General features: G+C 44.2%; 1 protein-coding gene across 7 annotated transcripts in view; it reads left to right on the top strand.

Annotated features, from left to right (window-relative positions):
* Window positions 1–11,068: 11,068 nt before the first annotated feature.
* dab1a (DAB adaptor protein 1a) overlaps window positions 11,069–26,338 on the top strand; it is a 156,351-nt gene continuing 141,081 nt past the window's right edge. For 2 of the 7 annotated variants that reach the window (XM_054730060.2, XM_054730059.2), the window contains exon 1: window positions 11,069–11,465. The gene's annotated coding sequence lies outside the window, so the exon portion shown is untranslated. The remainder of the gene's footprint in view (window positions 11,466–26,338) is intronic. The other 5 variants (XM_070554057.1, XM_015971785.3, XM_054730058.2 and 2 more) reach the window with 4 other exon arrangements.

Raw genomic sequence — 26,338 nt, 5'->3', positions numbered from 1 at the left:
GAAAGCCACATGCAGATATAACGTTTCACTGAAAACAGAATAAGTTTTGGTTTGACGCTCTGATGGCTTTTTGGTTTTTGGGATTTTGCTGGGTCACTGCAGCATTTACACTGCAGCACAGCGTACGCGCACTTGGAATCGTTTTACTACTCCCCTGCTACAGCCAGGTGGCTTCATAGTGACAGATCTATTACACAGTTAAATAATGTAAAGATTATGTGTAAAATTATACAAACATATATTTAAATCAATTTATTTTAAGACACAAATTGAATTGTTGCCCTTCTCTTTAAAAAGCCAAACCCACAGTGATCACTGAAGCCATCTGACACTGACTGTGTCACTGATAAAACTCCCTGAAAATCCCTAAACACAGATGTTCTTTTTGAATTGTAATTTAGCAGAATAATGGTTTTCTTTTTAAAGCAACTATTCTCTCCAATATTTTTGCACAACCTTTCTAAACAGTCTTTGTGCAAACATCTTCAACTGTCTCAGGTTTGAAGGGTTCCTTCTCCAGACTGCTGTTTCAGCCCCTTCTACCAATGGTCAATAGGATTTAGATCAGGTTTCTCAGAAGCTCTCACCACATTAGTTCTGTTTTGTGATTTCGTACTGATTTTGGGACATTTTTTGCCGTGTTCTTTTGGTCACCATGCTATGTTAAGCTTGGTTTATGCTTGACGCATTCACTTTCCGCGCGGTGATGCGGCTCGCGGATGGAACGCGCTTCACAACTCGCAGCGTTTATGGTTCATGCGGCTCGTCTCTGCGGTGAGACAATATTCTCCCGAACTGTAGGGGGCAGCATGGAGCTCTACAGCATGCATCCAACACTACACCATAGTAGAAGTAGAAATTACTGTTTACAACATGGCATTCCAGCATTTTTAACAGCGTCCTCGTCTTTTCCGACAGTGCGAGCTATTTCTCTCCAAGAATTATTAACAACATGTTGATCACGGTGATCTCTGAGAGCTGAATCATACAAATGTCTGTATTTACCAACCTCTGCTGTACTAGTTCTTGCTGGTCCGCCATGTTTTTCCACGTCCGACCGTCCGCGTGGTTAGAAATTTTCCAAGGTGTGCGTTGCGGAAATCATGGGCCGTGCGGAGATGCGGTGGAGGGGCGTGGTTGTTAAAATGACGCAAAATGACGCAACTTTTCCGCGCGGAGCCGTGCGGACCTCGCGGACGCGTCAAGCATAAACAACCTTTATGGACCCATGACTTGTAACAAGCTTCCTGACACTAATAACTCGTTTCCATCGCCGGTCTGGAACGGTTGGGTCTGGTTATTTTTGGACCAGTGTGTTCACAGTTTAGGCCATCACGTCAGCAGGCGGGGTTAAACAAACCGTCATGCACGATTTTATAAGTTGTGCAACTATTCAGTATTTCTGTGCTGCAATAAATGGTCTACAGAGCTAAAGACAGAACAAAATGCTTACCATAGCCTCCACATGTGACTCCAGAGTGCAGTCGCTAAGTCCAGAGACGTGCCTCGCTGCCTCGGCTATAAATATTTTCCAGCGCATTGAAGCAACAGTATTCCTCCCATCCGAAAAAAATCCACTCCGGCTGTTTCTGTCCTTAACTATTAACTATATTGGGCTTTAATTTCTTCATCTTGGCCTGACACTGTGCCGACGTCCGCTCTGATCCTTCGGCTGCCAACCATTGAGAAAAAACTACCGATCCGTCTAGCTCCTCTTGTGGACTCTTACGTTGACGGTGAGAAATGTATGGAACTCTGAAGGTGACCAAAATGTGCTGCATCTTGCTGGCATTTTTTCACATTCATGTACAGCTAACCAAAATACAAACAACGGAACTCTGTTTGTTTTGCTTGTCGCAAGTAGTGATGTATTTCTGTCAACCAATCAGTGGACTGCATTGTTGCTCCTCACAACCCGTACCGCTTCAGAAGTTTCTGGACCTACAACAGAAGGGAGCCAAAAAAGTCCTGCATCTGGGGCGGTCCGGGTAGGTTGTTTGGACCGGTTTTACAATCAGAATAGAAAAATTTGCGACCCGACCTTTCCTATTCCATGCCAGTTTGGGTGATGGAAGAGGCCTAGAAGCAGCATATTTAAGTCCAGAATGCCTTGATAGTCTTGAGAATTGATTGGACCTGAACAGATTTAGGACACAGTGTGAGGTGCAGAAAATCAGCCTCCGTATGGAACCGATCTGTCTAAATGTTTGACCGCAGGTCCAGTGTTCTTCTCTTTGAATACGTACTTCATTTTTAAGTTTGAGAGCAAAGACCCGATATGTTTTGCCACAAGGGTCCAGTTTTGTCTCATTTATCCAAAAGACTTTCTCTCAGAAGTTTTATCGTTCACCAACATGTCATTTCCAATCTTAGTTTTTTATGATTTTCTTTCCAAAGTGGTGTTCTCCTCAGCCATCTTCTATTGAGTCTACTTTGGCTCAAGCAGCAACAGATGCTGCCACCTAACACTGATGTAACCTTGAAGTTCACCCATTTCTTTAGCTCTTTGGTTTTTATCCATATTAACCATTTCCTTCATTTGTCAATTATTTTCTCGCAGCCACATCCAGGAAGGTTAGCTACAGTTTGGTGGACCTTAAACTCCTGAATAATAATGTTTGACTGTAGTCTTAGGAACATCAGTCTGATAGGAGATGGTCTTCTAGCCTTTACCTTTAAAATGTTGGTCAATAATTGTCCCATTAGTCCCCTGAGACAACTCTGTCCTTAGCTTTCTGTGGTCCATGTTCAGTGTTGTACACACCCTGATACCCAACAGCACACAGCTAGTTACCAAACAAAAGACACCTGTGATGATGATTATAGGACACACTTTAGTTATTATGTCCCTGTGGTCACATTGCTGTATAGTTTTTATTGGGAACCATAATTATTTAGCTTAATCTGTTGAAACAGAACTTCAAAGCAATGACTGATTTTCATTGATTAACTTTCAGCTGTTGTTTTTTCTTGTTTTTGTTGTTGTGGTGGTTATTTTACTTTTTGGCCACCAGTGCTAGCCTTTTCAAGTGACAGAGCATGAATTATGATCTGCACTGTCACACCAGTTTACCTCTGGACCAGACAAAGACCAACAGGTCCCCGGTGTTAGCATGAAAACAGCATAAGAATAAACAAAAACAAACCCACCTGTTCGCTCCAAAACATTTCATAGTTTTTTGACACCAAATACAAGAAGTGTTCAGAAATTATGTGTAGGTCTGTTAGTTTACTTTCAACAAGGTGAATGCATATGTAGCCTCAACCTTTATGCATCTCTTTGTGTCTGATGCAAATCAAAATGCTCTTCACAGCGCTGTCACAGGATCTGATCACCTTTTTCACAAAGCACTACATCCTATTAATGTAATTCTACTTTTGAACAGTATGTTTGTGAAGTATAAAGTGACTAAGCCCAAAATAAGGGCACCCAGTCTAAAAATGGAAGAAGAGTTAGAAGCCTGAGCAATGGACGTGTCCTGGTTTAGTAAAGAATAAGGTCAATAGGCTCTTGAATTTGTTTTTGAAGCTTATGTGCTTCTTTTTTTTACTTCAAGGTCTCATGCAGTTTGCATTAAGTCTGAATGCAGGGCTTTCTGTTCCACCTTTCATTAAAATATTGAATTCATGCTATTCATAATATTAGTTTGCTTTGAATGTGACTGGATTTATATTTGTGTACGATTTGTTTCTGATTGTATGTGTGTAGTAGGTGGAAACAAGACATGAGTTAAAGTAAAGCAGGGGTATTCAATTCCAGGCCTGGAAGGCCAGTATCCAGCATGTTTTAGTTTGAACTCTGTGCCACCACACCTGATTTTCATCAGCAGGTGATTAACAGGCTTCTGCAGAGCCTGGTGAGCTGCTGCACAGGTGATTCAACCACTGAATCAAGTGTGTTGGAGCAGAGAAACCACTAAAACATCCAGGAAACTGGCCCTCCAGGACTGGAATTGAATACCCCTGCTGTAAAACCTTGAAGCAATCCTTCAAACATGACCTGTTAAACTAATTTGCTTGCAGATTGTCTAAAACACATATGTCAGAGTCAAGGCCCGCGGGCCAGATGCGGCCCGTGGAGCATTTTTATGTAGCCCGCGAGATAAATATCAAAAATATATTAAAACTGGCCCGCTGGCCGATTTTACCGCAAAGACTTCAACTCCCATGATGCTTTGCGGCGTCAGCGCGGAGCCGACTCGCCCCCTCCTTTGTGTTTTTCCAGCGTCTGCTGCCGGTGTCTGCAGCTCGGCTGTCTCGGACAATTTACACTCCTCTCACTCAGCGCCGAGTTCACTCAGCTGTTTTCTGACGTTGAAGCCCAGAAACGGAGATTTTAACTGCTCAGTAATGTGTTCACGACTGAAAGAGAAAGTTTTCCAACTAACTTCCAGACAGAGCTGATATAACTCCAGCGAGCAGCGACACGCTCAAACCAGCACGACTCTGTGGTCGTGTTTCCTCCCCGACACACAACAACGTGGTCAAGCTGCTCAGACATGTTCATCAGCACAAACCTATGTGAGCACCTGTTGTCATCTAATGTTGTCATTATTATGATGAAGATGAACAAAACAACAGGAGTCTCCTCCTGAGCTCAGACCTACCCCATGATGCAGGTATCTGGCTGGAACAGGTGAGCATCACAGTAAACCAGTGGAGCAAACTGAGCTTTAAATATGTTGGTTTGATGCTCTTTTTCTGCTCCAAAACATGAAAGTTAACAGGTGAGATGTTGCATTTTCATTTAAGATAAAATGATATTTTATTTTGTTGTTGGCCCGTGAGAAAAGATTTAACCTACAGTAAACAGGAAGTGGAAAGGCTGCAGATAGATGAATAGAATAGAAAATCCCTTTATTGTTCCTCAGTGGGGAAAGCTAGACGTCACAGCAGCGATGACACGTATTACAGGAGAAAAAAGGAGAATAAAAATAAGAAAAATGAATAATCAAGATAACATGAATCCTGAATAGATTTTAAAAATGCTGATTATACCACAAGTAATGAATACCACTGATGCCTTTTATTTAAAACTGACTTGCTCGTGTGTAATTTGGTTATCCCACATTCAGCGTTAATGCAGAAATATGTTTGTTTCCAAATTTAAGGTTCAAAATTGCATACATGTTGATAAAGAAAACGTGCAAATTTGCCGTCACTTTTTCAAAAATATTAAGTTTGGCCCTCGACTCCGTCCCAGAGTTTCATTTCGGCCCCTTGTGAGTTTGAGTTTGACACCCCTGGTCTAGAACATCGACTTTGAGAGAAACATTGTGTGTAACTTCTCCTCCAGATTTCTTATCAGTCTGTTCTGATGTCAGATTCTGTTTCAGAGATTTCCTCATCCATACTTAAACACGTTTTACATGTGTGTGCATTTTTTAGCTGGCTGTTTATCATTTTTTAGTTTTTACAGGCTTACTGTGATCATGAGCTGACTCATACACTTAAAGTCCAGCTCTGATTAGTTTAGAGGTGCAGATATATGCTCGAGCAATTGGAGCGCTGCCTTTGTTGCCTTTAACGAGTTTGACCCGTATCACTGATTCTACCCAGAAGTTTCTATTCTCTCTCTTCTCATTTTGTCTCCCTCATATCTTTCTTTTTCTGTCTCCGTCTCATCCTCTCTGTCCTCCTTTGCACATTTGTGTGAATCAGAGAAATGCTAATCCTGTGAAACAACATTTTTCCTGTGCACAGAAAGAAGGAACTGACCTTCACATTCTCTGAGATTATATATCCATATGGACATCCACAAGGATAATTCCCTAAAAGGCTTTGTGTTTGCATTTGTGATTGTATACACTCAAGTGTATTTCTGTTTGGCTGATGTTGGTGTGCATGGCAGGAAGGAGAGAAAGCTTGCTGCTTGCTCGCCCCCATGAACATCCGGGATTTATCTGCTCAGCCAAGCCGAGACACACCGACAGAGACTGAGAGCAGACGAAGGTGAGCGAGGGAGGCAGATGGTAAGAGAAGAGATATTGGAGTGCAGGGAGAAGATGGTGAGGAGAGCTCTGCACAGATAGAAGGTAAACTACTAGACTCGGTAGGGATGAGATGAGTGGAGAAGAAAGTGATGCAAAATATGCAGATAAATCAGAAGAACGTAGTTGAGAATTAGGGATTTTAGTTTATGTTGTAAGTATGTGAGTATATGTGTACATACTATTGGTATTTGTCTTAAAATGAATAAAATGACTTTTAAAAAAATGATATTTGTACTGATTTAATACCTAGAAAGCTTAAACAGCTGAGTTCATCAGGCATTTTTTTATTTATTTATGGAAACAAGATGTTCATTTGAATTTGAATTTATTTATTTGAATGGGACAATGCATATTAATGAACATACAAGACGTAAGAATTAGCAACGCTAGTTTCCATCTGTAGTCCTATGTACATAAGGCACAGACATTACAATTTAAAACAAGGTAAAAAATAAAAACATACAAAGATTTAAAAACAAAGATAGCTACAATATCTGAATATCTCCTTATTTTCTCCATACCTGCAAAGAATCAAATTCAGACATGAGGCAAATCATTAGATTACAAGGATAAAACGACAAGAAGAACACGTATCTATAAAACCAGATGATTAATGTTTGCATTGATGAATTCCCAGTAGCCATGTTTTCAACTGACTTTTAAAAGTATGGAGGGAAGGACTGTCTCTTATATTAAACGGTAACTTATTCCACTCACTGCATCCCTTAATCGATAAAGTATTCTGTGCAAATGTAGTTTTCCTACATTTAACCTGGCAGTCCCCCCGTGAGGTCGATCGGGTATTGCTGGTACTTTTTTGCCTTTTAAAGTATTCCAGTAGGGGTGCCGGTGTGTTGACTGTCAGCGATTTGTAAATGAGACAGAAGATTTATAAAGTCATAAAATCATTAAAGGTTAAGAAGTAACGTTTTTCTAAAATCTTGCAAATGTGATAGGATGGTGGTTTTTGGTCTAAAGTCTTTGTTGCTTTTTTATATATTTGTTTAATTGGTTTTCGTGCAGAGTCACTGGTAAATGACCATGTTGTGGAACAATATTCAATGTGGGATCAAATCATACAGTTAAGATACAGTTTAGCTGCCCCCTCTGACATCAAATGTCTTATTTCTTTAAAATTACGCAGATTACAATTTAGAGGTTTAATCACTTGTTTGATATGTTTTTTGAATGTAAGGTTGCAGTCCAAGGTGACTCCCAGATATGTATAATTTGTGACCAACTCAAATTCCTCACCTTCCAGAAACACTGAAGACCCAGATCATGCTTTTCTTTTCTTAACCAGAGCAGATTTGACAGGTTTTTAGGTAAACACCAAGCACACTGTTTTTTTTTTGTGTTCAGGTACAAAGTGTTCCTTTAGCCAGGTTTGGATTTTGGGCATGGCGTTTGTAAAGTATTTCTGCAACAATTTTCTTGTCCTTACCCTGAACAAAGATCACAGCATCATCAGCGTACATAGCTGTGTTAAGTTCAGGGCATATGGTCGGTAAGTTATTTATGTAAATAGAAAATAGTATTGGTCCCAAAATGTATCCTTGTGGAACTCCGACCTTACAAGTAACAGAGGCAGATCTGACACCGTTCATAGCTAAACATGGTGTTCTGTTGTTGAGATATAATCTCAACCACTGAATGCAATCACTTGAGAAGTTGAAATAAGTGAGTTTGTTCAATAAAATGTCATGGTTTACAGTGTCAAAGGCCTTCTTTAAATCCAAAAATACGGCTCCCACACATGGATTTGTATCTAATAGACCTTTGACCTGCTCTATGAATAAACAAAGAGCTGTTTCAGTGGAGTGTCTAGCCCTAAACCCAAACTGGCATTGGTCCAACGGAAATTGACCCTCATCTAGATGGCTAGTTAACTGAACAGCAATCCATTTTTCTACAGTTTTGGACATGATGGGTAGAATACTTATAGGTCGATAATTAGCCAAGTCAGTCTTTAGCCCGTTCTTAAATACTGGTGTAACAGTTGCCTCCATCCAAGAGGAGGGAACTCTAGACTGGCTGATAGATTGGTCAACCATTAATGCAATTGGTGGGACTAATGGTTCAGTGTGTGTCTTAAGAAAATGAGAGTCAATTTCCAGACAATGTACATAGTGAATATTGGTTTGTCATTAAGCAAAAACAAGGGATTGCATTTGGTGTTGGAGGTACCTTAAAGATACTTTCAATTTCAGAAAGTCCTTCAAGAGAACACCCTGTAGAAAGTGGCTGTGTTGTGTTCTCGGCGTGTTCTGGCTGACCGAGCGTGACCACATCCATCAGGTCATCCATTCATCAAGCTTTCTGTAAAAATCCGAAATGAAAAAGCAACTTAACCTTCAACTGATCTTCAAAAAGGAAGGTTATCCCGTTTTAATCCTACAGGTCAAAGCGGAGACATGCGTGCATTTCACAGTGAATACATAGTAACCAGTAACAGAGTCAGATATATTTAGCTAAAACAAATATGGTGGTGAAAAATATTTAGGTCTGCTGCTCTGGAGTTGGACTAGCACCTGCAGGCAACTCAGCCCTCATCGAGTTAGTCTGAAACAGAAAGAAATACTGCAGCAGGACAAGGTTTCATAACTCATGTAAGCTTGTTAGACTGAGAAAATGTTGTGACCACACATTTTATTGTGTCTGACACAGGAGGAGAAAAAGCCGAGGCTTGTTTAGTTTTTAGTTTTTTAACAATTTCTATTATTTCTAATACCACTAAGCCTTGAATGTGGAGACAAGATGCTGGCCAAACTGAGTACAAATGGGCACAATGGTTGATCTTTATAACCATTGACCTAGACAAGTTGTCTTTTTGTTAAACTGTAATATTTGTCATGCAGGCTTTGTGGCTGTTCTTAGACAGTCATTTCTCTATAAAAGTATCCCTAAAATGTTGACATACTAATGTTTACAAAGTATTTACTATTCCTTCTGGGTGAATTCCAGCCCGTCCTATAGGTCCTTATGGTAACCAACTCAGTGTGTTTGTTTACACGAACTTTGTATTATTTAATGTTTTTTTTATGTTCTATGCCATTTTTTCACAATGAGATGGTGGACTGACATCCGTAGCGGTCCAATCACAGCTCTCTGTTGGTTTGGTTGGCCAGTTGCAGCACTCTGCTGGTGGGCGGGATGTTACTGATGCAAAGATGGCGACAGCTCGTTTGAACTGGCGTAATCAACTTTGGACTATTTGACTTGGGTTTGTCTTTGACTCAAGAGCAGATAGAGCTGTGCGTGTGTGTGTGTGTGTGTGTGTGTGTGTGTGTGTGTGTGTGTGTGTGTGTGTGTGTGTGTGTGTGTGTGTGTGTGTGTGTGTGTGTGTGTGTGTGTGTGTGGAAGGTACTGAAAATATCAAGCAACTCAGCTTCAAATTAACCAAACTTCACATCTGTAAAACAAAGTTGTAGCCAAATCTGTGCAACAAAATAACAGACAGGCAATAACATTATCACCCAAAAAGGAGTGCGATAAAAATGAAAGAAATTAGGCAATGAAACACACACACACACACACACACACACACACACACACACACACACACACACACACAAACATATCCCAGCATATATTGGTCAGATGTCCACGGCCGTGACCATAATAATTTTATTATGAAACATCCAAAAGACACGCGCTGAAAGACATTTATGTCACGGCCAGAAAAGACGTCAGTTCAACTTTCATTTTGGAATTATTTTTCAACCATGGCGGAACGTCTCGGTTTGACGTTTCAGCGGCCATTAAACATTTGAATGTTTGCTGGGGTGGCTCTGTTCTATTTTTTGACATAACAAATGGGGACTTTTTAAAATGTGTTGTTTTAGGCATAATTCCAATCCAATCACTGACAGAAAATGGATAGATGGACTTTTTCACGTTTTTAGTGTTTATTTTGGCGGTAGAGACCTATGTGGTAGCACAAAAGGTGGGTTTTGCATTATATATCCTCTTAAACTTGGTGAGCCTTACACACACCCTCATGAAATTCCAAGCCTTCAGTTCTTTAAAGTTCTCACTGAAAACTAGTAATGTGCTTTAAGAGAAACTTTATGAGAGAAAAAAAAACATTAGACAGAGTGAAGGCTTTGCCAAATCCATGATTCAGCAAAGATGAGGGTGGCATGACTTCACTGTGGGTGGTTATCTAATCAGTAACGTGTAATGAATGACAGGATGAAGGCTGCAGCACCAGTTAGAGCATTCATGAGCTGGCAAGTGTTTTTGCCAGCATTACTATGTGTGTAGTAAATGAGTGGGTGTGTGAAGACGATGAAGTCTGGCCAGCAAAGTCATCCTCTGACTGAACCCCAACACTGTCCAAACCAGGGGCGGCGTTAGGCCCGGCTACTTGGGCTGAAGCCCCGGATCTTTCATGGAAAGCCCCGGATCTAAATCGCAGAAGTAACATGCAGTACCAAAGTCCAACAGAGAGGGCGCAGCTGGCAGTAGTTTGTATACAGCCTGCCTGAGCCTCCACCACTGAAGAAGAAGCCCTTCAGCAGCCGGCTTCTTCTACACTCTCTGCCTGAAACGCATGAGTGAAGATGGACATAAGGACGTTTTTTAGACCAAAAGTACGGCGACAGAACCCCAGCTTTGATGAGACTGGTGCTGACTCAGGTTTGTGAGTCTTATTAGAAAATATTTGTTGTGCTGCTGGTTTGCCTAAAGTTAGCTTACTATCAGGTAAAGTTGTTGGAGAAAGAAAGGGAATATTTACTATCATCTCACACTAAACACTAACAGGAACAATACTCTGCCCTGAATATGCTTCATATGTAGCTTCAGATTAAAAATTATGTGGTACAAGTCATATATATATATGATGTTGACTAGTGCGTGTCACGTGTGTGCGTGCGTGTGCGCGTGTGTTAAGCCCCGGATCTTCTTCAGTCCTAAATCCTCCCCTGGTCCAAACTGAGACATGTCCTCAGGTTTGACCACGTGCTCCCCACTCCCTCCCCATCTCTCCTCCTCCTTTATTAAATATTTCACTTTCTAAATCTACCTCTCGGTTCCTCGCATCTCCTCCTCACTTCTTTCCCTCCACCCTTGAAACATGGAAATCAGGGCAGTTCAGCAACGGAGGGGTTAAGACAAACTCAGGCTTGTGATTGGCTGCCGGCCGGCGGTCTGATCCAGCCTACAGAAAGAGGTAACCAGGCAACCTCAGAGAGGGAGAGGAAAGAAGAGGGGGCAGAGGACCGGGGAGTAAAAAAAGAAAAGAAAAGAAAAAAGAAGAAGCGCTGGCTTACTTTTGTGAGAATTGTGGAAAAAGATGTAACAAAGCTGGGAAGTGCTCTCCCCGGAATGGAAGACTGGATTAGAGTCCCTGCTGAAGCACGCTGTGGATGTCTCAGGAAACCAGGAGCAGACTCAGGGATGACTGGATTCTAAAAGCCTCGCTTGGAAATGGGAACTAACTGTGCTCACTTTCGCTGTAGTGCAAAGGTAAGTGCGCTGTAGTCTGAAGTGATGCGGAAAAACTGGAGGAATTCTGCGCAGACCGTGCGCAAAGTGTGCACTTTCTTTTTATGAATGTGTGCGTGTTATTTGGTGTTTGGAGAAGTCTGTGGATTTGCTGTGTTCGGCTTCTTACTGCAATAAAATTTCTATTGCTGCTGCTGGTGCTGGTGCATCGGGGGTTTAGTGCGCGCGCGGATGCTCGTGTGTTTGGCGGTTGTGGAGGAGTGACCCCCTCTGTCAGACAGAGTGGTCAGGGGGTGCTTGTGTGTTCCTTGGCGGGAGGAGAAGAAAAAGAAGGAAGCTTTGCTGCATTTGGCGTCTGCATCTCTGGACCACTGTTCCTAAGCGCAGATCTTTAAGAGGAGCAGCTCGTCCGTGACTCAACCTAATTATTGTTCACGCTGTATTCTCCCCATCCTGTGCAACTTGAGCCCATCTTAACGTTAATGACACGTCACAGCGTAAAAAACTTCCTTTACGCACGGAGGGTTGCTCTGATTCATGCGTTTGGGTGAAACTGGCTGACACGCAGAACTGTCGAGGCTACGCTGATGAAGTTTTAGTATTGAAATGTGTCCGTGACATGTGCGATCTGCCTCTCAGCTACACGACTTCTGGATGATGGAGAGAGGGAAGAAGCGACGGAGGGAGCGCAGTCCGGTGGTTTTCCCCTCTGAGGGGCCCGCTCTGCTGCAGCTAAAAGCCGCATTAATCATGGCTGTGGCTCTGCAGACCCTCACCCTCCTCTGCTCCTGCCTGCATCAGACGCAGATACAGCAGCAGGTGCACAACTCTGGGTTTGTCCTGTATCTGAGCGGTGCAGATATGTTCTTATAATTAAAATCAACAAGTTGCTTCAAAGGAGCATGCATATATTTTTTCCTGCTATCAATTTAAACAATTTTATAGTTCTCGACTATTTAATTGTATTTAGTTGACATTTATTATGAGTTCACTTTAAAAGAGAAACTCCGTTGATGTTATTTATTTATTCCTTTATTTTGGTGCTGCTTCATCCAAAGAACATTTGGCTACTTTTTTCCACTTGAGCCAAACTTCTCTTTCTTTCGCCTGTTTGGGCCCAGCTGGCGGCTCCAGGTTGTCATAGAAACCCACGGAGCATTGTAACTCTCAAAGAAGGTTCTTTTTTCCTCCTCATTCTGTTACGTCTTCCTCCCCTTTTCCCCTTTTCCTGCTCTGCGCCATTGTTCTCAACCCAGCCCACCTTTCACAACTTATGTTCTTACAGGCTGCATGTGTGCTGACTGATGACAGACAATGCCTCTGAATGGATGCTAGGTTTAGTCCTGCACAGAAAGCACATGTTTGATTTATCTTCACCTCGAGACAGCTTTGGAAGCAGGGTTGTACCTTTCCGGCTCCTGAAACCTTTCATGGTCTTTTACATTAAAAGGGGGGGTTCTCTTTGTGAGTTTGTGTTCCAGTTAGAGAAAAACCCCATTCCGACTCTCCGCTGATACCTTGTACTTATTCAGGTCTTTGCACACCCTCATGACTACCCTGAATGGGGATGAGGTCCTTTGTGTCACACCTGTTTGAGTAAGTTTCATCAAAACCAAAGAAATCCAGTAAACATTCAAAAACGCCATTTTTTATCAGAAGAAAAGTTCATAAAATACAAAATAACTCTAACTCTTCTTCTAAGACACTCAAATAATTGTTGCAGCGTATGTCGCTGCCTGTTTTGTTGAGGCAACATATTGGCACGTGTTGCTATGGATACAGTTCAATATGAAAATAAATTGACGGCCCATTCAAGTTACCTGCTCAACGAGGCGGCAGCTGGGTCTCAGTGGCATTTCTTTAAATAAGTGTTGGTGAAAACAATGAGCAGGCAGCTGCAGTGGAAAGCAGCACAACTACAGTCCCCGCAGGAAAGGATGATCTCACTTTTAATAATGACACATCTGAGATCTTTGTACCTTTACTTATGTCTTCTCCAATAGATGTTTTTATTTTTATTACTCTGAGTTTGGTGCAGCATGAGGTGCTTATCGTTTGACTATGTTGTGAAACTGGTAGAGACGTAGATTATATGTCAGCATGAAAGTTGTGCTGGTTCCAGCATGTGCCTGACTTTCTCTACAGTGCCTTTACTCTGAACCGTAACAAATATTAAGCATTTCAGAGGAAAATTCCTTTGTGTCCCGTGTCGAGACCTTTGCCTTTCCATCCATCACAGTACAGTCCACGGCTCTGCAGGTGTCTGAGTGTAGCTCCAACTCATGACGGAACAGTGAATTTTTCTCAGTATGAGTCCAAGCTGCAGCAAAAAGACTTCACACAAACCCTTTCATGTCTTTCTTAAATGAACAATGATGACAAATGTTGAATTTGTACTTCTTTGGAACAGTAATCCAAAGAAAGGACATGAAAAATTTACATTTTACGTACCTTTCTGCTGTATTCTTTTTCTAAGATTGTGCTGTTGCACAAAGAGGCAGAAGTGGAGTTGAGAGGTTATTGGCTGGAAGCCCATAACATTGATTTACTTAGTGTGTGTGTGTGTGTGTGTGTGTGTGTGTGTGTCCATGTCTGACATTTTTCTTAGATATAGCTGGCACAAGGAGTATTTTAACAAAGCTTTGGCCCACGTGTGCGTTGTATGCCTTACTTACTTGTTTATTTTAGAGAATTCAAAATCTGGTAAAAACAATATGTACACAGATTCAGACTCTTCTAACGTTTAAAACACAAGGATTTTGCTCAATATTGAAATCTCATATTTTGTAACATCAATACTAATTTATTGGCTAAGAAAATGTTTTCTCTTTAACCAAAATAAATGGTGCAGCTTGTCTATATTTGAGATAAGATAAGATAATCCTTTATTAGTAAGTGGGAAATTTGCATTGTCATAGCAGAAAGTGGACAATTGAATAAAAAAATAGTACCAACAAGCATACCAATGTGCAAGTATTGTCCAAGCACTAGATTGGTAGCATAGTGAGCACAGCACATAATAGGGCTGGGCGATATATCGATATTTTTTAAATATCGAAATAATTTTTAAACAAGGTGCAAGATGACTACGATTTTATATCTTTATATCGATATAACTGGTCAAACTGCTATGCTAGCGATTAGCCGCTATGCTAGCGTCATGTTGCTCCGTCTCTAAGCGGTCATTAAATGTATTCTCACAAGTTTGCTCAATCTGAGAGCCTCTGGGTAAATGTGCTGCTCTAAACGTTGCATTTGGCATCCTGGTTTTTAATTATTTGGGGGCGTTCAAAGGCAACGGAGTTCTGTTTATCCATCCTGAATGTGCGGAGGGACAAGCCAAACCCCTCCCTCCCCTGTGTAATGAGGAAACATCTATGGATAGCTGGAGTAGCCAAATCACCTCAAACATACTGTAAGGGTTTGAATAATTAAATAATTTTACATTAATTATGAATATATAATTAAAAAGTGCCTGTGGGACATGTGATACACCTCTAGCTCTAAACTGTGTGTTAGCAGACAGATGTACTGTACCAGTGTTTCTAAAGCTCTGACTGGTAGAGAATAGGCACTAAGGTTAAAGTTTGACAAGAATCAATACATTTTTATGCATTTAATCTACTGATTTATGTATATAACTTCTCAAGACAGTTTGCAGTGAGTTATCTTGTAAATATTTTACAAGAGGAAAAATATCGAGGTATATGTCGTATATCGGAATTCAGCTAAAAGATATCGAGATATAAGTTTTGGTCCATATCGCCCAGCCCTAGCTGGGCTAGTTTACATCTTTTGACAATTTCAGATTTTTAGTGATTACCTTGCAAGACATATATTTTGATCACCATTATGCGCTGTTTTCAAATAAGTTTTTTGATTATGTAAAGCTTAAAGTTGTCACAACGTGCCGGTGAGTGAGACGGAGGTGAGGATCCAAGTGCAGGGGAAGAAACAGGCAGGGAGGCAGACAGGGTCATTCCAAACACTGATTTAATGGAGGACACGCAGGACAATGAAACAATGAGCCAACCAGACAAAATGGACTAACAGGGTTTAAATACAGGAGGAGCTGGGACCTTGGGCGATTGGGAGACGAGAGGCAGGTGGGAGCAATTAACATGGACACAGGACTGAACAGAATGGGGAGACAGGACAGGGTGTGACAGTCCCCCCCCCCCCCCCCAAAGGGCGGATTCCAGACGCCCACTGGAACACAGAGCAGGGCGGCAGCGGCGGCCTCTGGGCCGGAGGTGTCGTCGTCGGCCTCTGGGCCGGAGGTGGCGGCGTCTGCCTCTGGGCCGGAGACGGCGGTGTCGACAACTGGGCCGGAGACGGCGGCGTCGACCACTGGGCCGGAAATGGAGGCGGCAACCACTGGGCCGGAGGCGGCGTTGACCACTGGGCTGGAGACGGCGGCGTCGACCACTGGACTGGAGACGGCGGCGTCGACCACGGGACTGGAGACGGCGTCGACCACTGGACTGGAGACGGCGTCGACCCCTGGACTGAAGGGGACGTCGACCACTGGACTGGAGACGGCGTCGACCACGGGACTGGAGACGGCGTCGACCACTGGACTGGAGACGGCGTCGACCACTGGACTGGAGACGGCGTCGACCACTGGACTGGAGACGGCGTCGACCACTGGACTGGAGACGGCGTCGACCCCTGGACTGAAGGGGACGTCAACAACTGGACTGGAGACGGCGTCGACCACGGGACTGGAGACGGCGTCGACCACGGGACTGGAGACGGCGTCGACCACTGGACTGGAGACGGCATCGACCAATGGACTGGAGACGGCATCGACCAATGGACTGGAGACGGCGTCGACCACGGGACTGGAGACGGCGTCGACCCCTGGACTGGAGGGGACGTCGACCTCGGACTAGAGGGGACGCCGACCCCTGAACTGGAGGGGACGTCGACCTCTGAACTGGAGGGGACGTCGACCTCTGAAATGGAGGGGACGTCGACCTCTGAACTGGAAGGGAGCGTCGACCTCTGGACACAAGGGAGCGTCGACCTCTGGACACGAAGTTGCGTCGACCTCTGGACACGAAGGTGCGTCGACCTCTGGACACGAAGGAGCGTCGACCTCTGGATTCGAGGGAGCGTCGACCTTTGGACACGAAGGAACGTCGACCTCTGGACACGAGGGAGCGTCAACCTCTGGACACGAGGGAGCGTCGACCTCTGGACACGAAGGAACGTCGACCTCTGGATACGAAGGAGCATCGACCTCTGGACTGGAAAGAGCATCGACCTCTGGACTGGAAACAGCGTCGACCTCTGGACTGGAGAGAGCGTCGACCTCTGGACTGGAGAGAGCATTGGCCTCAGGACTGGAGAGAGCGTCGACCTCAGGACTGGAGAGAGCGTCGACCTCAGGACTGGAGAGAGCGTCGACCTCTGGACTGGAAAGAGCGTCGACCTCTGGACTGGAGAGAGCGTCGACCTCTGGACTGGAGAGAGAGTCGACCTCTGGACTGGAGAGAGCGTTGACCTCTGGACTGGGGAGAGCATCGACCTCTGGACTGGAGAGAACGTCGACCTCAGGACTAGAAAGGGCGTCGACCACAGGACTGGAAGGAGCGTCGACTTCAGGAATGGGGGGCGTCGACCTCCATCGACTTCTGGTCCGGAGGCGTCGACTTCTGGTCTGGGGGCGTCGACTTCTGGACCGCCAACTTCTGGACCGTCGACTTCTGGACCATCGACTTCTGGTCCGGTGGGCGTCGACTTCTGGTCCGGGAGCGTCGGCTTCTGGACTGCTGGCCTCTGGACCGTCGGCTTCTGGAGTGGAGGAGGAGTTGCTGCAGACGGGACCGCTTGGACAGGCTGGACCGGATGCGGTGTGACCTCCGGGACCACCGCTGGAACTGGATGCGGTGCAACCTTTCGGACCACCACGGGAACTGGACGCGGCGTGACCTCCGGGACCACCGCTGGAACAGGATACGGTGCGACCTCCGGGACCACCACGGGGACTGGCTGTGATGCATCCACCGGGACCACCGCTGGAACAGGAGCTGACTGAACTAGTGGTGCCGGAAACTGGGAGAGCAGGGAGGATAGATTGTCCAGCTGGAGCTCCTGGAGACTGAGGTTCTGATGGAGTTGGGCCAGCTCAGCGACTGGCGAGCTCTGCTGGGTGGACTGTGGGCTTGATCCTTTGGCCAAGAGATGAGGGAGCTGCAGACTGGACCGGAACCTTCTGGTAATTAGGGGAGGATAGGGTGTCCAGCTGGAACTCCTGGAGGCTGATGAGCTGACGGATCCGGCCAAGCTCTGCCTGGAGGCCGGCGAGCTCTGTCAGCTGGGCTGTAGGCATGGTCCCTCCGCCTGCAGATGACGGAGGCGCTGATTGGACCGGAGACGGGACTGCTGGTCTGACTGGGGGCGGGTCCAAGCTGGCGCGCCGAGCCGGAGCTGCAGCGAGCTTGCGGCTCCGTCCCAGGACCAGGGGTGACGGTGGAGCCCGGCATCCTTCCCAACGCCGTGGGCCAGCTCTGGGGGAGCACACAGCCAGTCTGATGCCCACGTAGCAGGAGCGGTCTAGCTGTGTCTTCTGGTCCAACCTCACATCTAGCTCCGGGAGGGCGGAGGGGATCGTCGCAGCCGGGGTTCGGCGACGGCGTCTGCGGCGAGACAAGGCCAGAGGAGGAGAAGCCGGCTGGTGATCTGCGGTTAAAAACTGGAGCAAACACTCCCAAGGAAGAACCTCCCCGCTGGATCCTTTACTGGGTTGGCTCATCCTGTCACAACATGCCGGTGAGTGAGACAGAGGTGAGGATCCAAGTGCAGGGGAAGAAACAGGCAGGGAGGCAGACAGGAACATTCAAAACACTGATTTAATGGAGGACACGCAGGACAATGAAACAATGAGCCAACCAGACAACATGGACTAACAGGGTTTAAATACAGGAGGAGCTGGGACCTTGGGTGATTGGGAGATGAGAGGCAGGTGGGAGCAGTTAACATGGACACAGGACTGAACAGAATGGGGAGACAGGACAGGGTGTGACAAAAGTAACACTGAGCAGTTTCCTGCTTCTCCATCCTACTGGTTGAAAGTGGAGTTACAACTGTTGTAAACAACCCTAACACAGCCTGCAGTAGATAGTGCTAACATTAACATGAACCAGCTAACACTAAAATAAACCACAAAGTAAAAATATCTGCACTGTTGGACAGAAATCTTATTAAAATATAATGATAAGCGACTGCACTTGTATAGCACCGTTCAGAGTCAGAGGACTCCGAAGCTCTTTACACTGTTATTCACCCATTCTCACACACTAGTGGGGATGAGCTACAATGTAGCCACTGCCGACCAGAGGAACAATGACAGAGGCGAGGCTGCCGAGCACAGGCACCACCGGCTCCTCCGACCACCACCAGCAGTCAAGGGGGGGTTAAGTGTCTTGCCCAAGGACACAACAGCAGCATTCTCTGTCTGGATTACTTACAAGTCCAGTAGCAATAAAGCCAGGGCTGTGATTTTGTAGCCTTCGTTATCTTCCTCAGACTAGCGTAGTCCACGTAAACATGTATTCCAGTTTTAGCTCTTTGCTTCACCTCCTAATACATTACTCTCTTACTTAACTTCTAGGCTCCACCATGATGCAGACAGAAAAAGCACACTTCTTTTTCTTCTTCTTGTGCTTTTTATTTATGATCAGTGAACTGAAAAAATAACTGCTAGCATAACAACTAACAGCTGTAAAGCAGGTAAAGAGCTCCCCCTATAAAGCATCTACCTGCACCACTAAACAGTTGAGCCTGGAGCACACCGGAGGCGGACGCGCTACGCAGCATTGAGCCGTCATTTTAAATAGAAGCCATTATAGTTAATGAGAGTGGGCACACAGGGAGTGCTGCGTCCCAGAAGCGCCATGCCGAGGTGCTGAAGATAGGCGCCAGCTCTATCTCAAGCGGCGCGGCTGTTTACAACATTGTGGAGTACTTTACAACAGACATTATGACGCAGAACGGTTTTATGGCACAACTCCAACCGCCGACACAAACCCAGCCCCAGTTTTGATAACTTTAAAGTACAATTGATCTTAAAATATTCTAATAAATAGCGCACTTACCCATTTTGAATGAATCTGAGTCTCACAAAACACAACGGCAAGTCTGACCACGTATAAACAATAAAGTCACTTCCCGCTTCTTGTTCTCAAGTCCCACGTGATGTTGTGACTATCTCACGACTTTCCAAGAAGCGCTCAGCAGTGCGGCACGTCCTATGTGACCACTTGACATCTCAAAATGTCGAGCGCGATGCGTCCGCCTCTGGTGTGCCCCAGGCTTTAAGTGCAGTATCTAGCCAGTAGGGGGCTGCAGAGTGGTGTCAAATATGAAATTGGTCAAGTTTCTAACTCAATAATCACTGAGATCAATGTGAACTTCTAGCATAAAGGTTAAAACAACATTTAGTTTTGCTTTAAAATACCAGGAGCTTGCATCTTAAGGAGACTTCATGTACTCACATTAGTTGGTGGCAGAGTTCTGAAGTTTAGTGGATGGTTAAACTTCAGGCCTGATTAGGAGAAAAATCTATGAAATATATATTTTTTTATATCTGGACAGTACAAAACACATCAACTTGTTCAGTCATTTACACGAAAACATAAAACAAAACAAAAAAACACAGACAGTCTTTGCCATAAAAGCAAGGAAGAGCTGCTAATTAGAAGCTCTACAATGTCCAAGTAGATTCCAGAATATTTGGAATAAGAACATTTTGGAATATTGGTAACTGGCACTAGAACCGTTTGGGAAAATGTTACTGGATGTCATGCCAAATAGCACGAGGGGGTCATGAATGAAAATAATAGAATGTCTTTTTGGGTGCATAATTAACCACAAGTGTGTTTTACTTCAAAAAGATGAAAAACAGTTTAGCCTTCAAAAGGGACAGAAGTGGGCGTCCTTTCAAAGACAAAATAAAAGAATATTTATAAAATTATGTATATATTTTGTGAGCGCTTGGAGTTAAAATCAATCTTGAAATACAACTCTGAATAACTGCAAAGTCCTAGATTACGTATTTATCCGTGACTGTTATCAGTTATCTGTTAGGGACTGCAGGGACCTTGAAACATGCATGGGATAGAAAGAGCATGAATCCTTCCAGTGGTGCAAATCACACAGTGAGCTAATCTGCCTCTGCAGTTTGCAGTCTATAATCTTCTTAAAACACTTACAATCTGTCCATATTGGGATTAGCATATGTTCACACATCAACGATGCACAGATGCCCTTTCACTGGATTTATTCCGGACTACAAAAAGACTAATGCATGGGTTTGGCAGGTTCTTTCTGTAGCGACGAGTTTAGAGTGAATCTCAGAAAATCAAACACTTGGTGATGTGTGTTAAACAGGAAGTTTGCATTAATATGAATGGAATAATGGATAAGTGAAGATTTATCGCATCGGATGATCTAAAGATCCTAAATGAGAGCTAGAGTGAATAAACTAGGCTCTCTTTAGGGGGAAATTTGCTTAATTTTCTCATTTTAGAATCACATTTTTGTACTTTATCATGTTCACAATGTTTTGTTTTTTATCTCATATTTTCTTCTAATTTCCACCTTTGCCTGTTTTTCGTTGACAGTTTTTCCAGCTATACACCTTCACAGCTTCCCCTTTCCCCCTCCAACACCCTGCCTGTAGCCTAGCTTTAGGGATTGTTTCAGAAAAGATGTTGGTTATAAAGCTTTTTTGCCACAGCTCACATTTACAGTTGTACACTATTTTAAATCACCATAATCATATTATCCCTCCACCCACCTTACTCTGCTGCGCACAGTTCTGATTCTGCCTGTTAGTGGCACTTTGGGGTGAAATCACAAAGGTGTTCACTGCGTTAATGAGTTTTCACGGCAAACAAAAGCACTTTAGTGGAGGCATTTTCAGGAGGTCAGGACACACGCACGCACGCACACACGCACACACACACACACACACACACACACACACACACACACACACACACACACACAGATCAGAGGCGAACCCAGCACATTAACACTTCAATTAATTCTACGCCTCACATACTAATTTCCCCAGAAGTCAAGAAATCTCACCACTCCCTCTTCCTTCTTCAAGCCTCACACACACATACATAAACAAACACTCACACACACACATACACACACACACACACATGCACACACTGGCGTACACCAGTGATGCTCAGTGTCCCGTGTCATGCGTCAGCAGACCCCAGCAGTATTACATTCTCCCTGTGACATTTTAGATACTCGAGAGAAAGCGACAAACAAAGCTTTACAAATGACATTTTAATATGTTTCTTTTGTCTTTCTTGTGGCCGTCTACGAAGCAGCTGAGACGTCTGCTTTTGAACAATATTCATCTTTCAATTAATACAAAAGATAATGAAAACAGGTAGAAGGGAAGTGCTCCATACAATTTTAGCTGCTTCCCTTTGGAACAACTCCTCTGACACGCACGCACACACACACACACACACACACACACACACACACACACACACACACACACACACACACACACACACACACTAGGGCTGGGCGATATGGCAAAAATAGAATATCACGATTTTTCCAATATTTTTTCACGATTTCGATTTTATCACCATTTTTTATCCATGAATAGCATAACTTCAATTGCTTATTAAAGGAGAGAAACATTGAATAAATAAACATTCATTCATATTAGGGATAATCAGCACAGTGCTAACACACTTATATTTTAAACTCACACCAGAGATGATAAAAGCCCTGAGAGAAACAATTACAAAAATCAGTTTTTCTCGTTTTTCAAGTAACTTAACATAAATTAAAATCGTAAACATATTTAAAGTGCAAACATGTCAATTGCAAACGTATTGTGCAAACATTAACTTGTTCAAAATACTATGTAGCTCCCAGTTGCTCATGTAGTGGATAGTTAAGCTCAAATACGGCTCTGATGTGCGGCTGCACCAGAGATCGCTTGTGGTAGCAAAAAACTGCGCATTCTGAATATTTTCTGCAACACGTCTCTAAATAAAGTAAAATTCTCCAGTGCAGATTGGAGACAACCCATAGAAGCACTGATTTGATCTCATTTCAGAGAAAAATAGAACAGGTTAGATGCACCTAATAAATAAAATTACTAACAAACTCAAGAATCTTTCTTTGCTTCACTGTTCTGGTGCTGAAAATATCACTCATGCGGATCAAAGGAGATACACAGATGAATGCACCTCTTATTTATTATTTGGAGACTACATTTACTGCAGCTGGCAGAGGCAGAGATTGTTTCTATTGATACACGGATTTACAGAATCATTTTAAATGTTAATAGGGGAAGACTGCAGGAGGGAGCAGTAAAATACAGGGGGTCCCAGCAAAATCAAGAAACTACGAGTCTGATGAAACCCGCTGGTTTTCCATCAGGCAGTCACGGGGCAGCTCCAGCGACCCAGTGACCGAGCTCAGTCCGGTACCGACACCGGCTCGGCAGAGGGTGAACGAGCCGAGGCGACGTCGTGCTCTGCTTAAGAAGCGGTGTTATTTTCCTGCTTCAGAAGAAGCGTCCAACGTGTTTTTACGCCTTCTCCGAGACATGTTACGTCACTAAGTTGTTAGCGCCGCGCGCTAAGGAAACCCTGCGTTCCTCTTCGGAACGAAAACCTCGTTGTCGCTCAGCCGCGGCCGATGCCATGTTTGTTCACACACAAGTGAAAACAAGCGGGGCACTAATATATTACTATGACTCACTCTGATTGGTTAAGGGTCAAACAAAGGCGTGTCATTCGCCTGAGGTAAGTTCCCTTTTCATTCAGAGGCAGAAATTCAACAGCAGAGCTGTGAATCGTGATAAAACGGTCTCTCAAAAATGACAGACCGTCAGATGTGTGGATCGTAAAACGGTCTAAAATCGTCATATCGCCCAGCCCTAACACACACACACACACACACACACACACACACACACACACACACACACACACACACTGTGAGATACCAACAAAGTTAGATAAATAAATAGATGTAATTGTTCTTCTCTTTCTCCCTCGGGATTTGTTTCACCATCTGTGTTGCTAATGACTTTTTAACTGTCCCATGATTCTCCCCCTCTGTGTCCCCCTCAGTCTGTTTGTTTTTAAAGATGAACTACTATCTGTTGTTACCTATTATACATGCTGCCTGAACCTGTCATACGTTTCTTATATGTGGAGCATTTTATTTGTGTCAAAAACAGAAGAGAGGCTTTTTGGCTCACATGCTCCTGTTTGGCTCATCTGGCTCAGAAAACAGGTGGATGTTTCCATGTCCAAATCCTTCAGGCTGCAAAGGTCAAACCCTCGTGCACACGCCAGCACATGAAATAAAACACACACCTCATAGACTCTTCCACACGTTTTAAACAAGTGTGTTTCACTCAGTACCTCAGTCTCACTGAAGCTCTTTTCCTCAACACACACTGGAGTTTATGTAGTTTCATGGCTAATGAAATCTGCTCCACTCATAAACCAAGCTGAGATTCAATTAAGGTGGAAACATAAAAGTGGAAAAAGTGAGATTTATTTTTTCATGCAGAGAAGAGTAGCTCGAAGAAGGTTAAGGCTGAGGTGAGTAATAACTAGAGTCTCTCGGAGCTAAGAGGCCATTTCCCAAACTCTTCAGCCGTTTATGCTCCACACTAAGTCCTCTCTCTCTCTCTCTCTCACACACACACACATGCACACACACACACACACATGCACGCACACGCACGAGCGTGCACACACACACACACACACACGTGCATGGGAAACAAGCATCAACACAAAGCTTTTTCTTCTGTCTCATCAGGGAGGTGAGAGGGGCTGATTGAATCCAGGCTGCCATATTTCCTGTATTTCAGCGTTGCTGTTAGCCTTTTCCTGCAGATACGATCACACGCTAACAGCTAGAAGGCACCGTGAAGTTTTGTGTTTGCAAAACAGAAATAAAGAGGTTTATGATATTATCAGAAAATATTAGGTTTAACCAGAGCTGCACAATATTAGAAGAAACATGTGATTATAAAATGTATCACTGAATATTATGGTGGCAATGTTATTTGTGATAAGCACACATTTTACTGAATTACTTCTTAGTTTTCTGTCATTGCAACACTCAGTGTGTGTTCCAGCAGTAACCATCATCTAAACTGGCTGTGGGTATCTCAGGGTTTGTATGATTTCCAAAATGCTCTGCTGGAAAAATAAAAGAAACCCTATTTATCAGAGTCTGTCATCTGGTCAAGTAAAAGCTGGGATATTGATCTGGTCAGCTGAAGAGTAGAAGGGGCTTTTAATCAGGTTTTACAGAAATCTACAAAGGGTTTACAAGAGAGGCAGTGTCTCAGCGCAGTCTGGAGAGCAGGGAGGAGATTCCAGCGGACCGTGGTTTCTGTGCCAGAGCTGGACAGGGCCGTAGGCCGTCCTTCACCCATCAGTAGGACTGGTGTCTGATCCTTTGTGTGAGGAGGACCCTGCCAGAGCCTGGCCTGAGGGCCTCCAGTAAGCATCGTGCTAACTCACACTGTGGAGCTCAGTGGCTGGTCATACTGGCACTTTGTGTTTCTTACAGATGAGAGCAGTTTCACGTTCCGTATCCAAGAAGCTATGGAGAACATCATTCAGCATGAGCAGTATGGTGGGGGTCAGTGATTGCCTGAGAGGCCATGTTCATGAAGGACTGCACCATTCTAGGCTAGACAATGGTACCTTTAGTTAGGTGTTGGGTTGATGTTTTCTGGCTGGTTGTCAGACCCTACACTAGTGGGTCCTGGGATCATCCCGGTATAATGTCTGTCTCCTTGTTGCGAGTATGTTGGCAGTTCGTGGAGGTGAATGAACTCCTTATTCTTGCGCGCTAACTAAACTGAGCTAAATCCAGTAGTACACCTGTTGTATGTTTTGGTTCCTCCGGCACCACCAGGGTGAGATTAAGCTTGAGCAGGAGCTCATTGTTGCCCTGGTCTGTTGCCCTGTTGTCAGGCATGTGAACGAGAAGGCTATTGCATACTAGGGCTGCAACAACGAATCGATAAATTCGATGAAAATTGATTACTAAAAGCGTTGGCAACGAATTGCGTCATTGATTCGTTGTGTTGCGCAACTCTTCCAAAAGCGCCCCCCCGGCCGCCGTTGCGCACAGACCGGAAGCAGACCGCAGAGCCGGCAGGTGTTCGGAAGAGGAACATGGCAGAAGCAGCGAGACCCAAAAAAGTAAAAACTTCTAAAGTTTGGGAGCATTTTCAGTTAAATCAGGCGAAGACATTCGTTACCTGCAACGTTTGTAGGTCAGACTTAGCATGGCACAGGATGATGCAGCTTCTTAAACGCAAGCATGTCAGAATCATCAGCGAGGAAGGAGAGAGCTCTGTGTCCGGGTAAGTTAAAAACTTTTCAAAAGTGATTCACCCAAGCCCCGGATTATTACACAGGCTGGAAGCTCGTAAAAAAAGTCTATAAAATCGTAGGCGCGATGCTATTAGATAAACAGGAGGGTGGGGGTGGGGGGGTGGGGGGTGGGGGGGTGGACTCGCACTGCTGTGAACTGGTTCCGCCGTCACATTCCCGCAGAAACTGGTTGATTACACCGGGGCCAGACTACTAGCACCACAATGTCCTCGGAAGCAAAAACGCTTTTAAAAGGGAGGGAGGAGTCCTAACTGTTGCTGCAGGCGTGTTGTGTGAGAGTGCAGTTATATACTGGTTAATATATTTTTGGGTTCATTTGCTTTCATGTGGCCTAATGTGAGTCTATTTGGGATCATTGGAATGATCAGCAGCATTTCTTGATGTGACTTTATGGCAGTTGCCCAGGGCATCATCACAAGGAGGGCGGCATTCATTTACTTTTGTTTTATTTGGTAT

Source organism: Nothobranchius furzeri, chromosome 8 (assembly GCF_043380555.1).
Source record: "Nothobranchius furzeri strain GRZ-AD chromosome 8, NfurGRZ-RIMD1, whole genome shotgun sequence".
Lineage (NCBI taxonomy): Eukaryota > Metazoa > Chordata > Actinopteri > Cyprinodontiformes > Nothobranchiidae > Nothobranchius > Nothobranchius furzeri.
The sequence above is the reverse complement of the archived record's forward strand: the minus strand, read 5'-3'. Positions and strand labels throughout refer to the sequence as shown.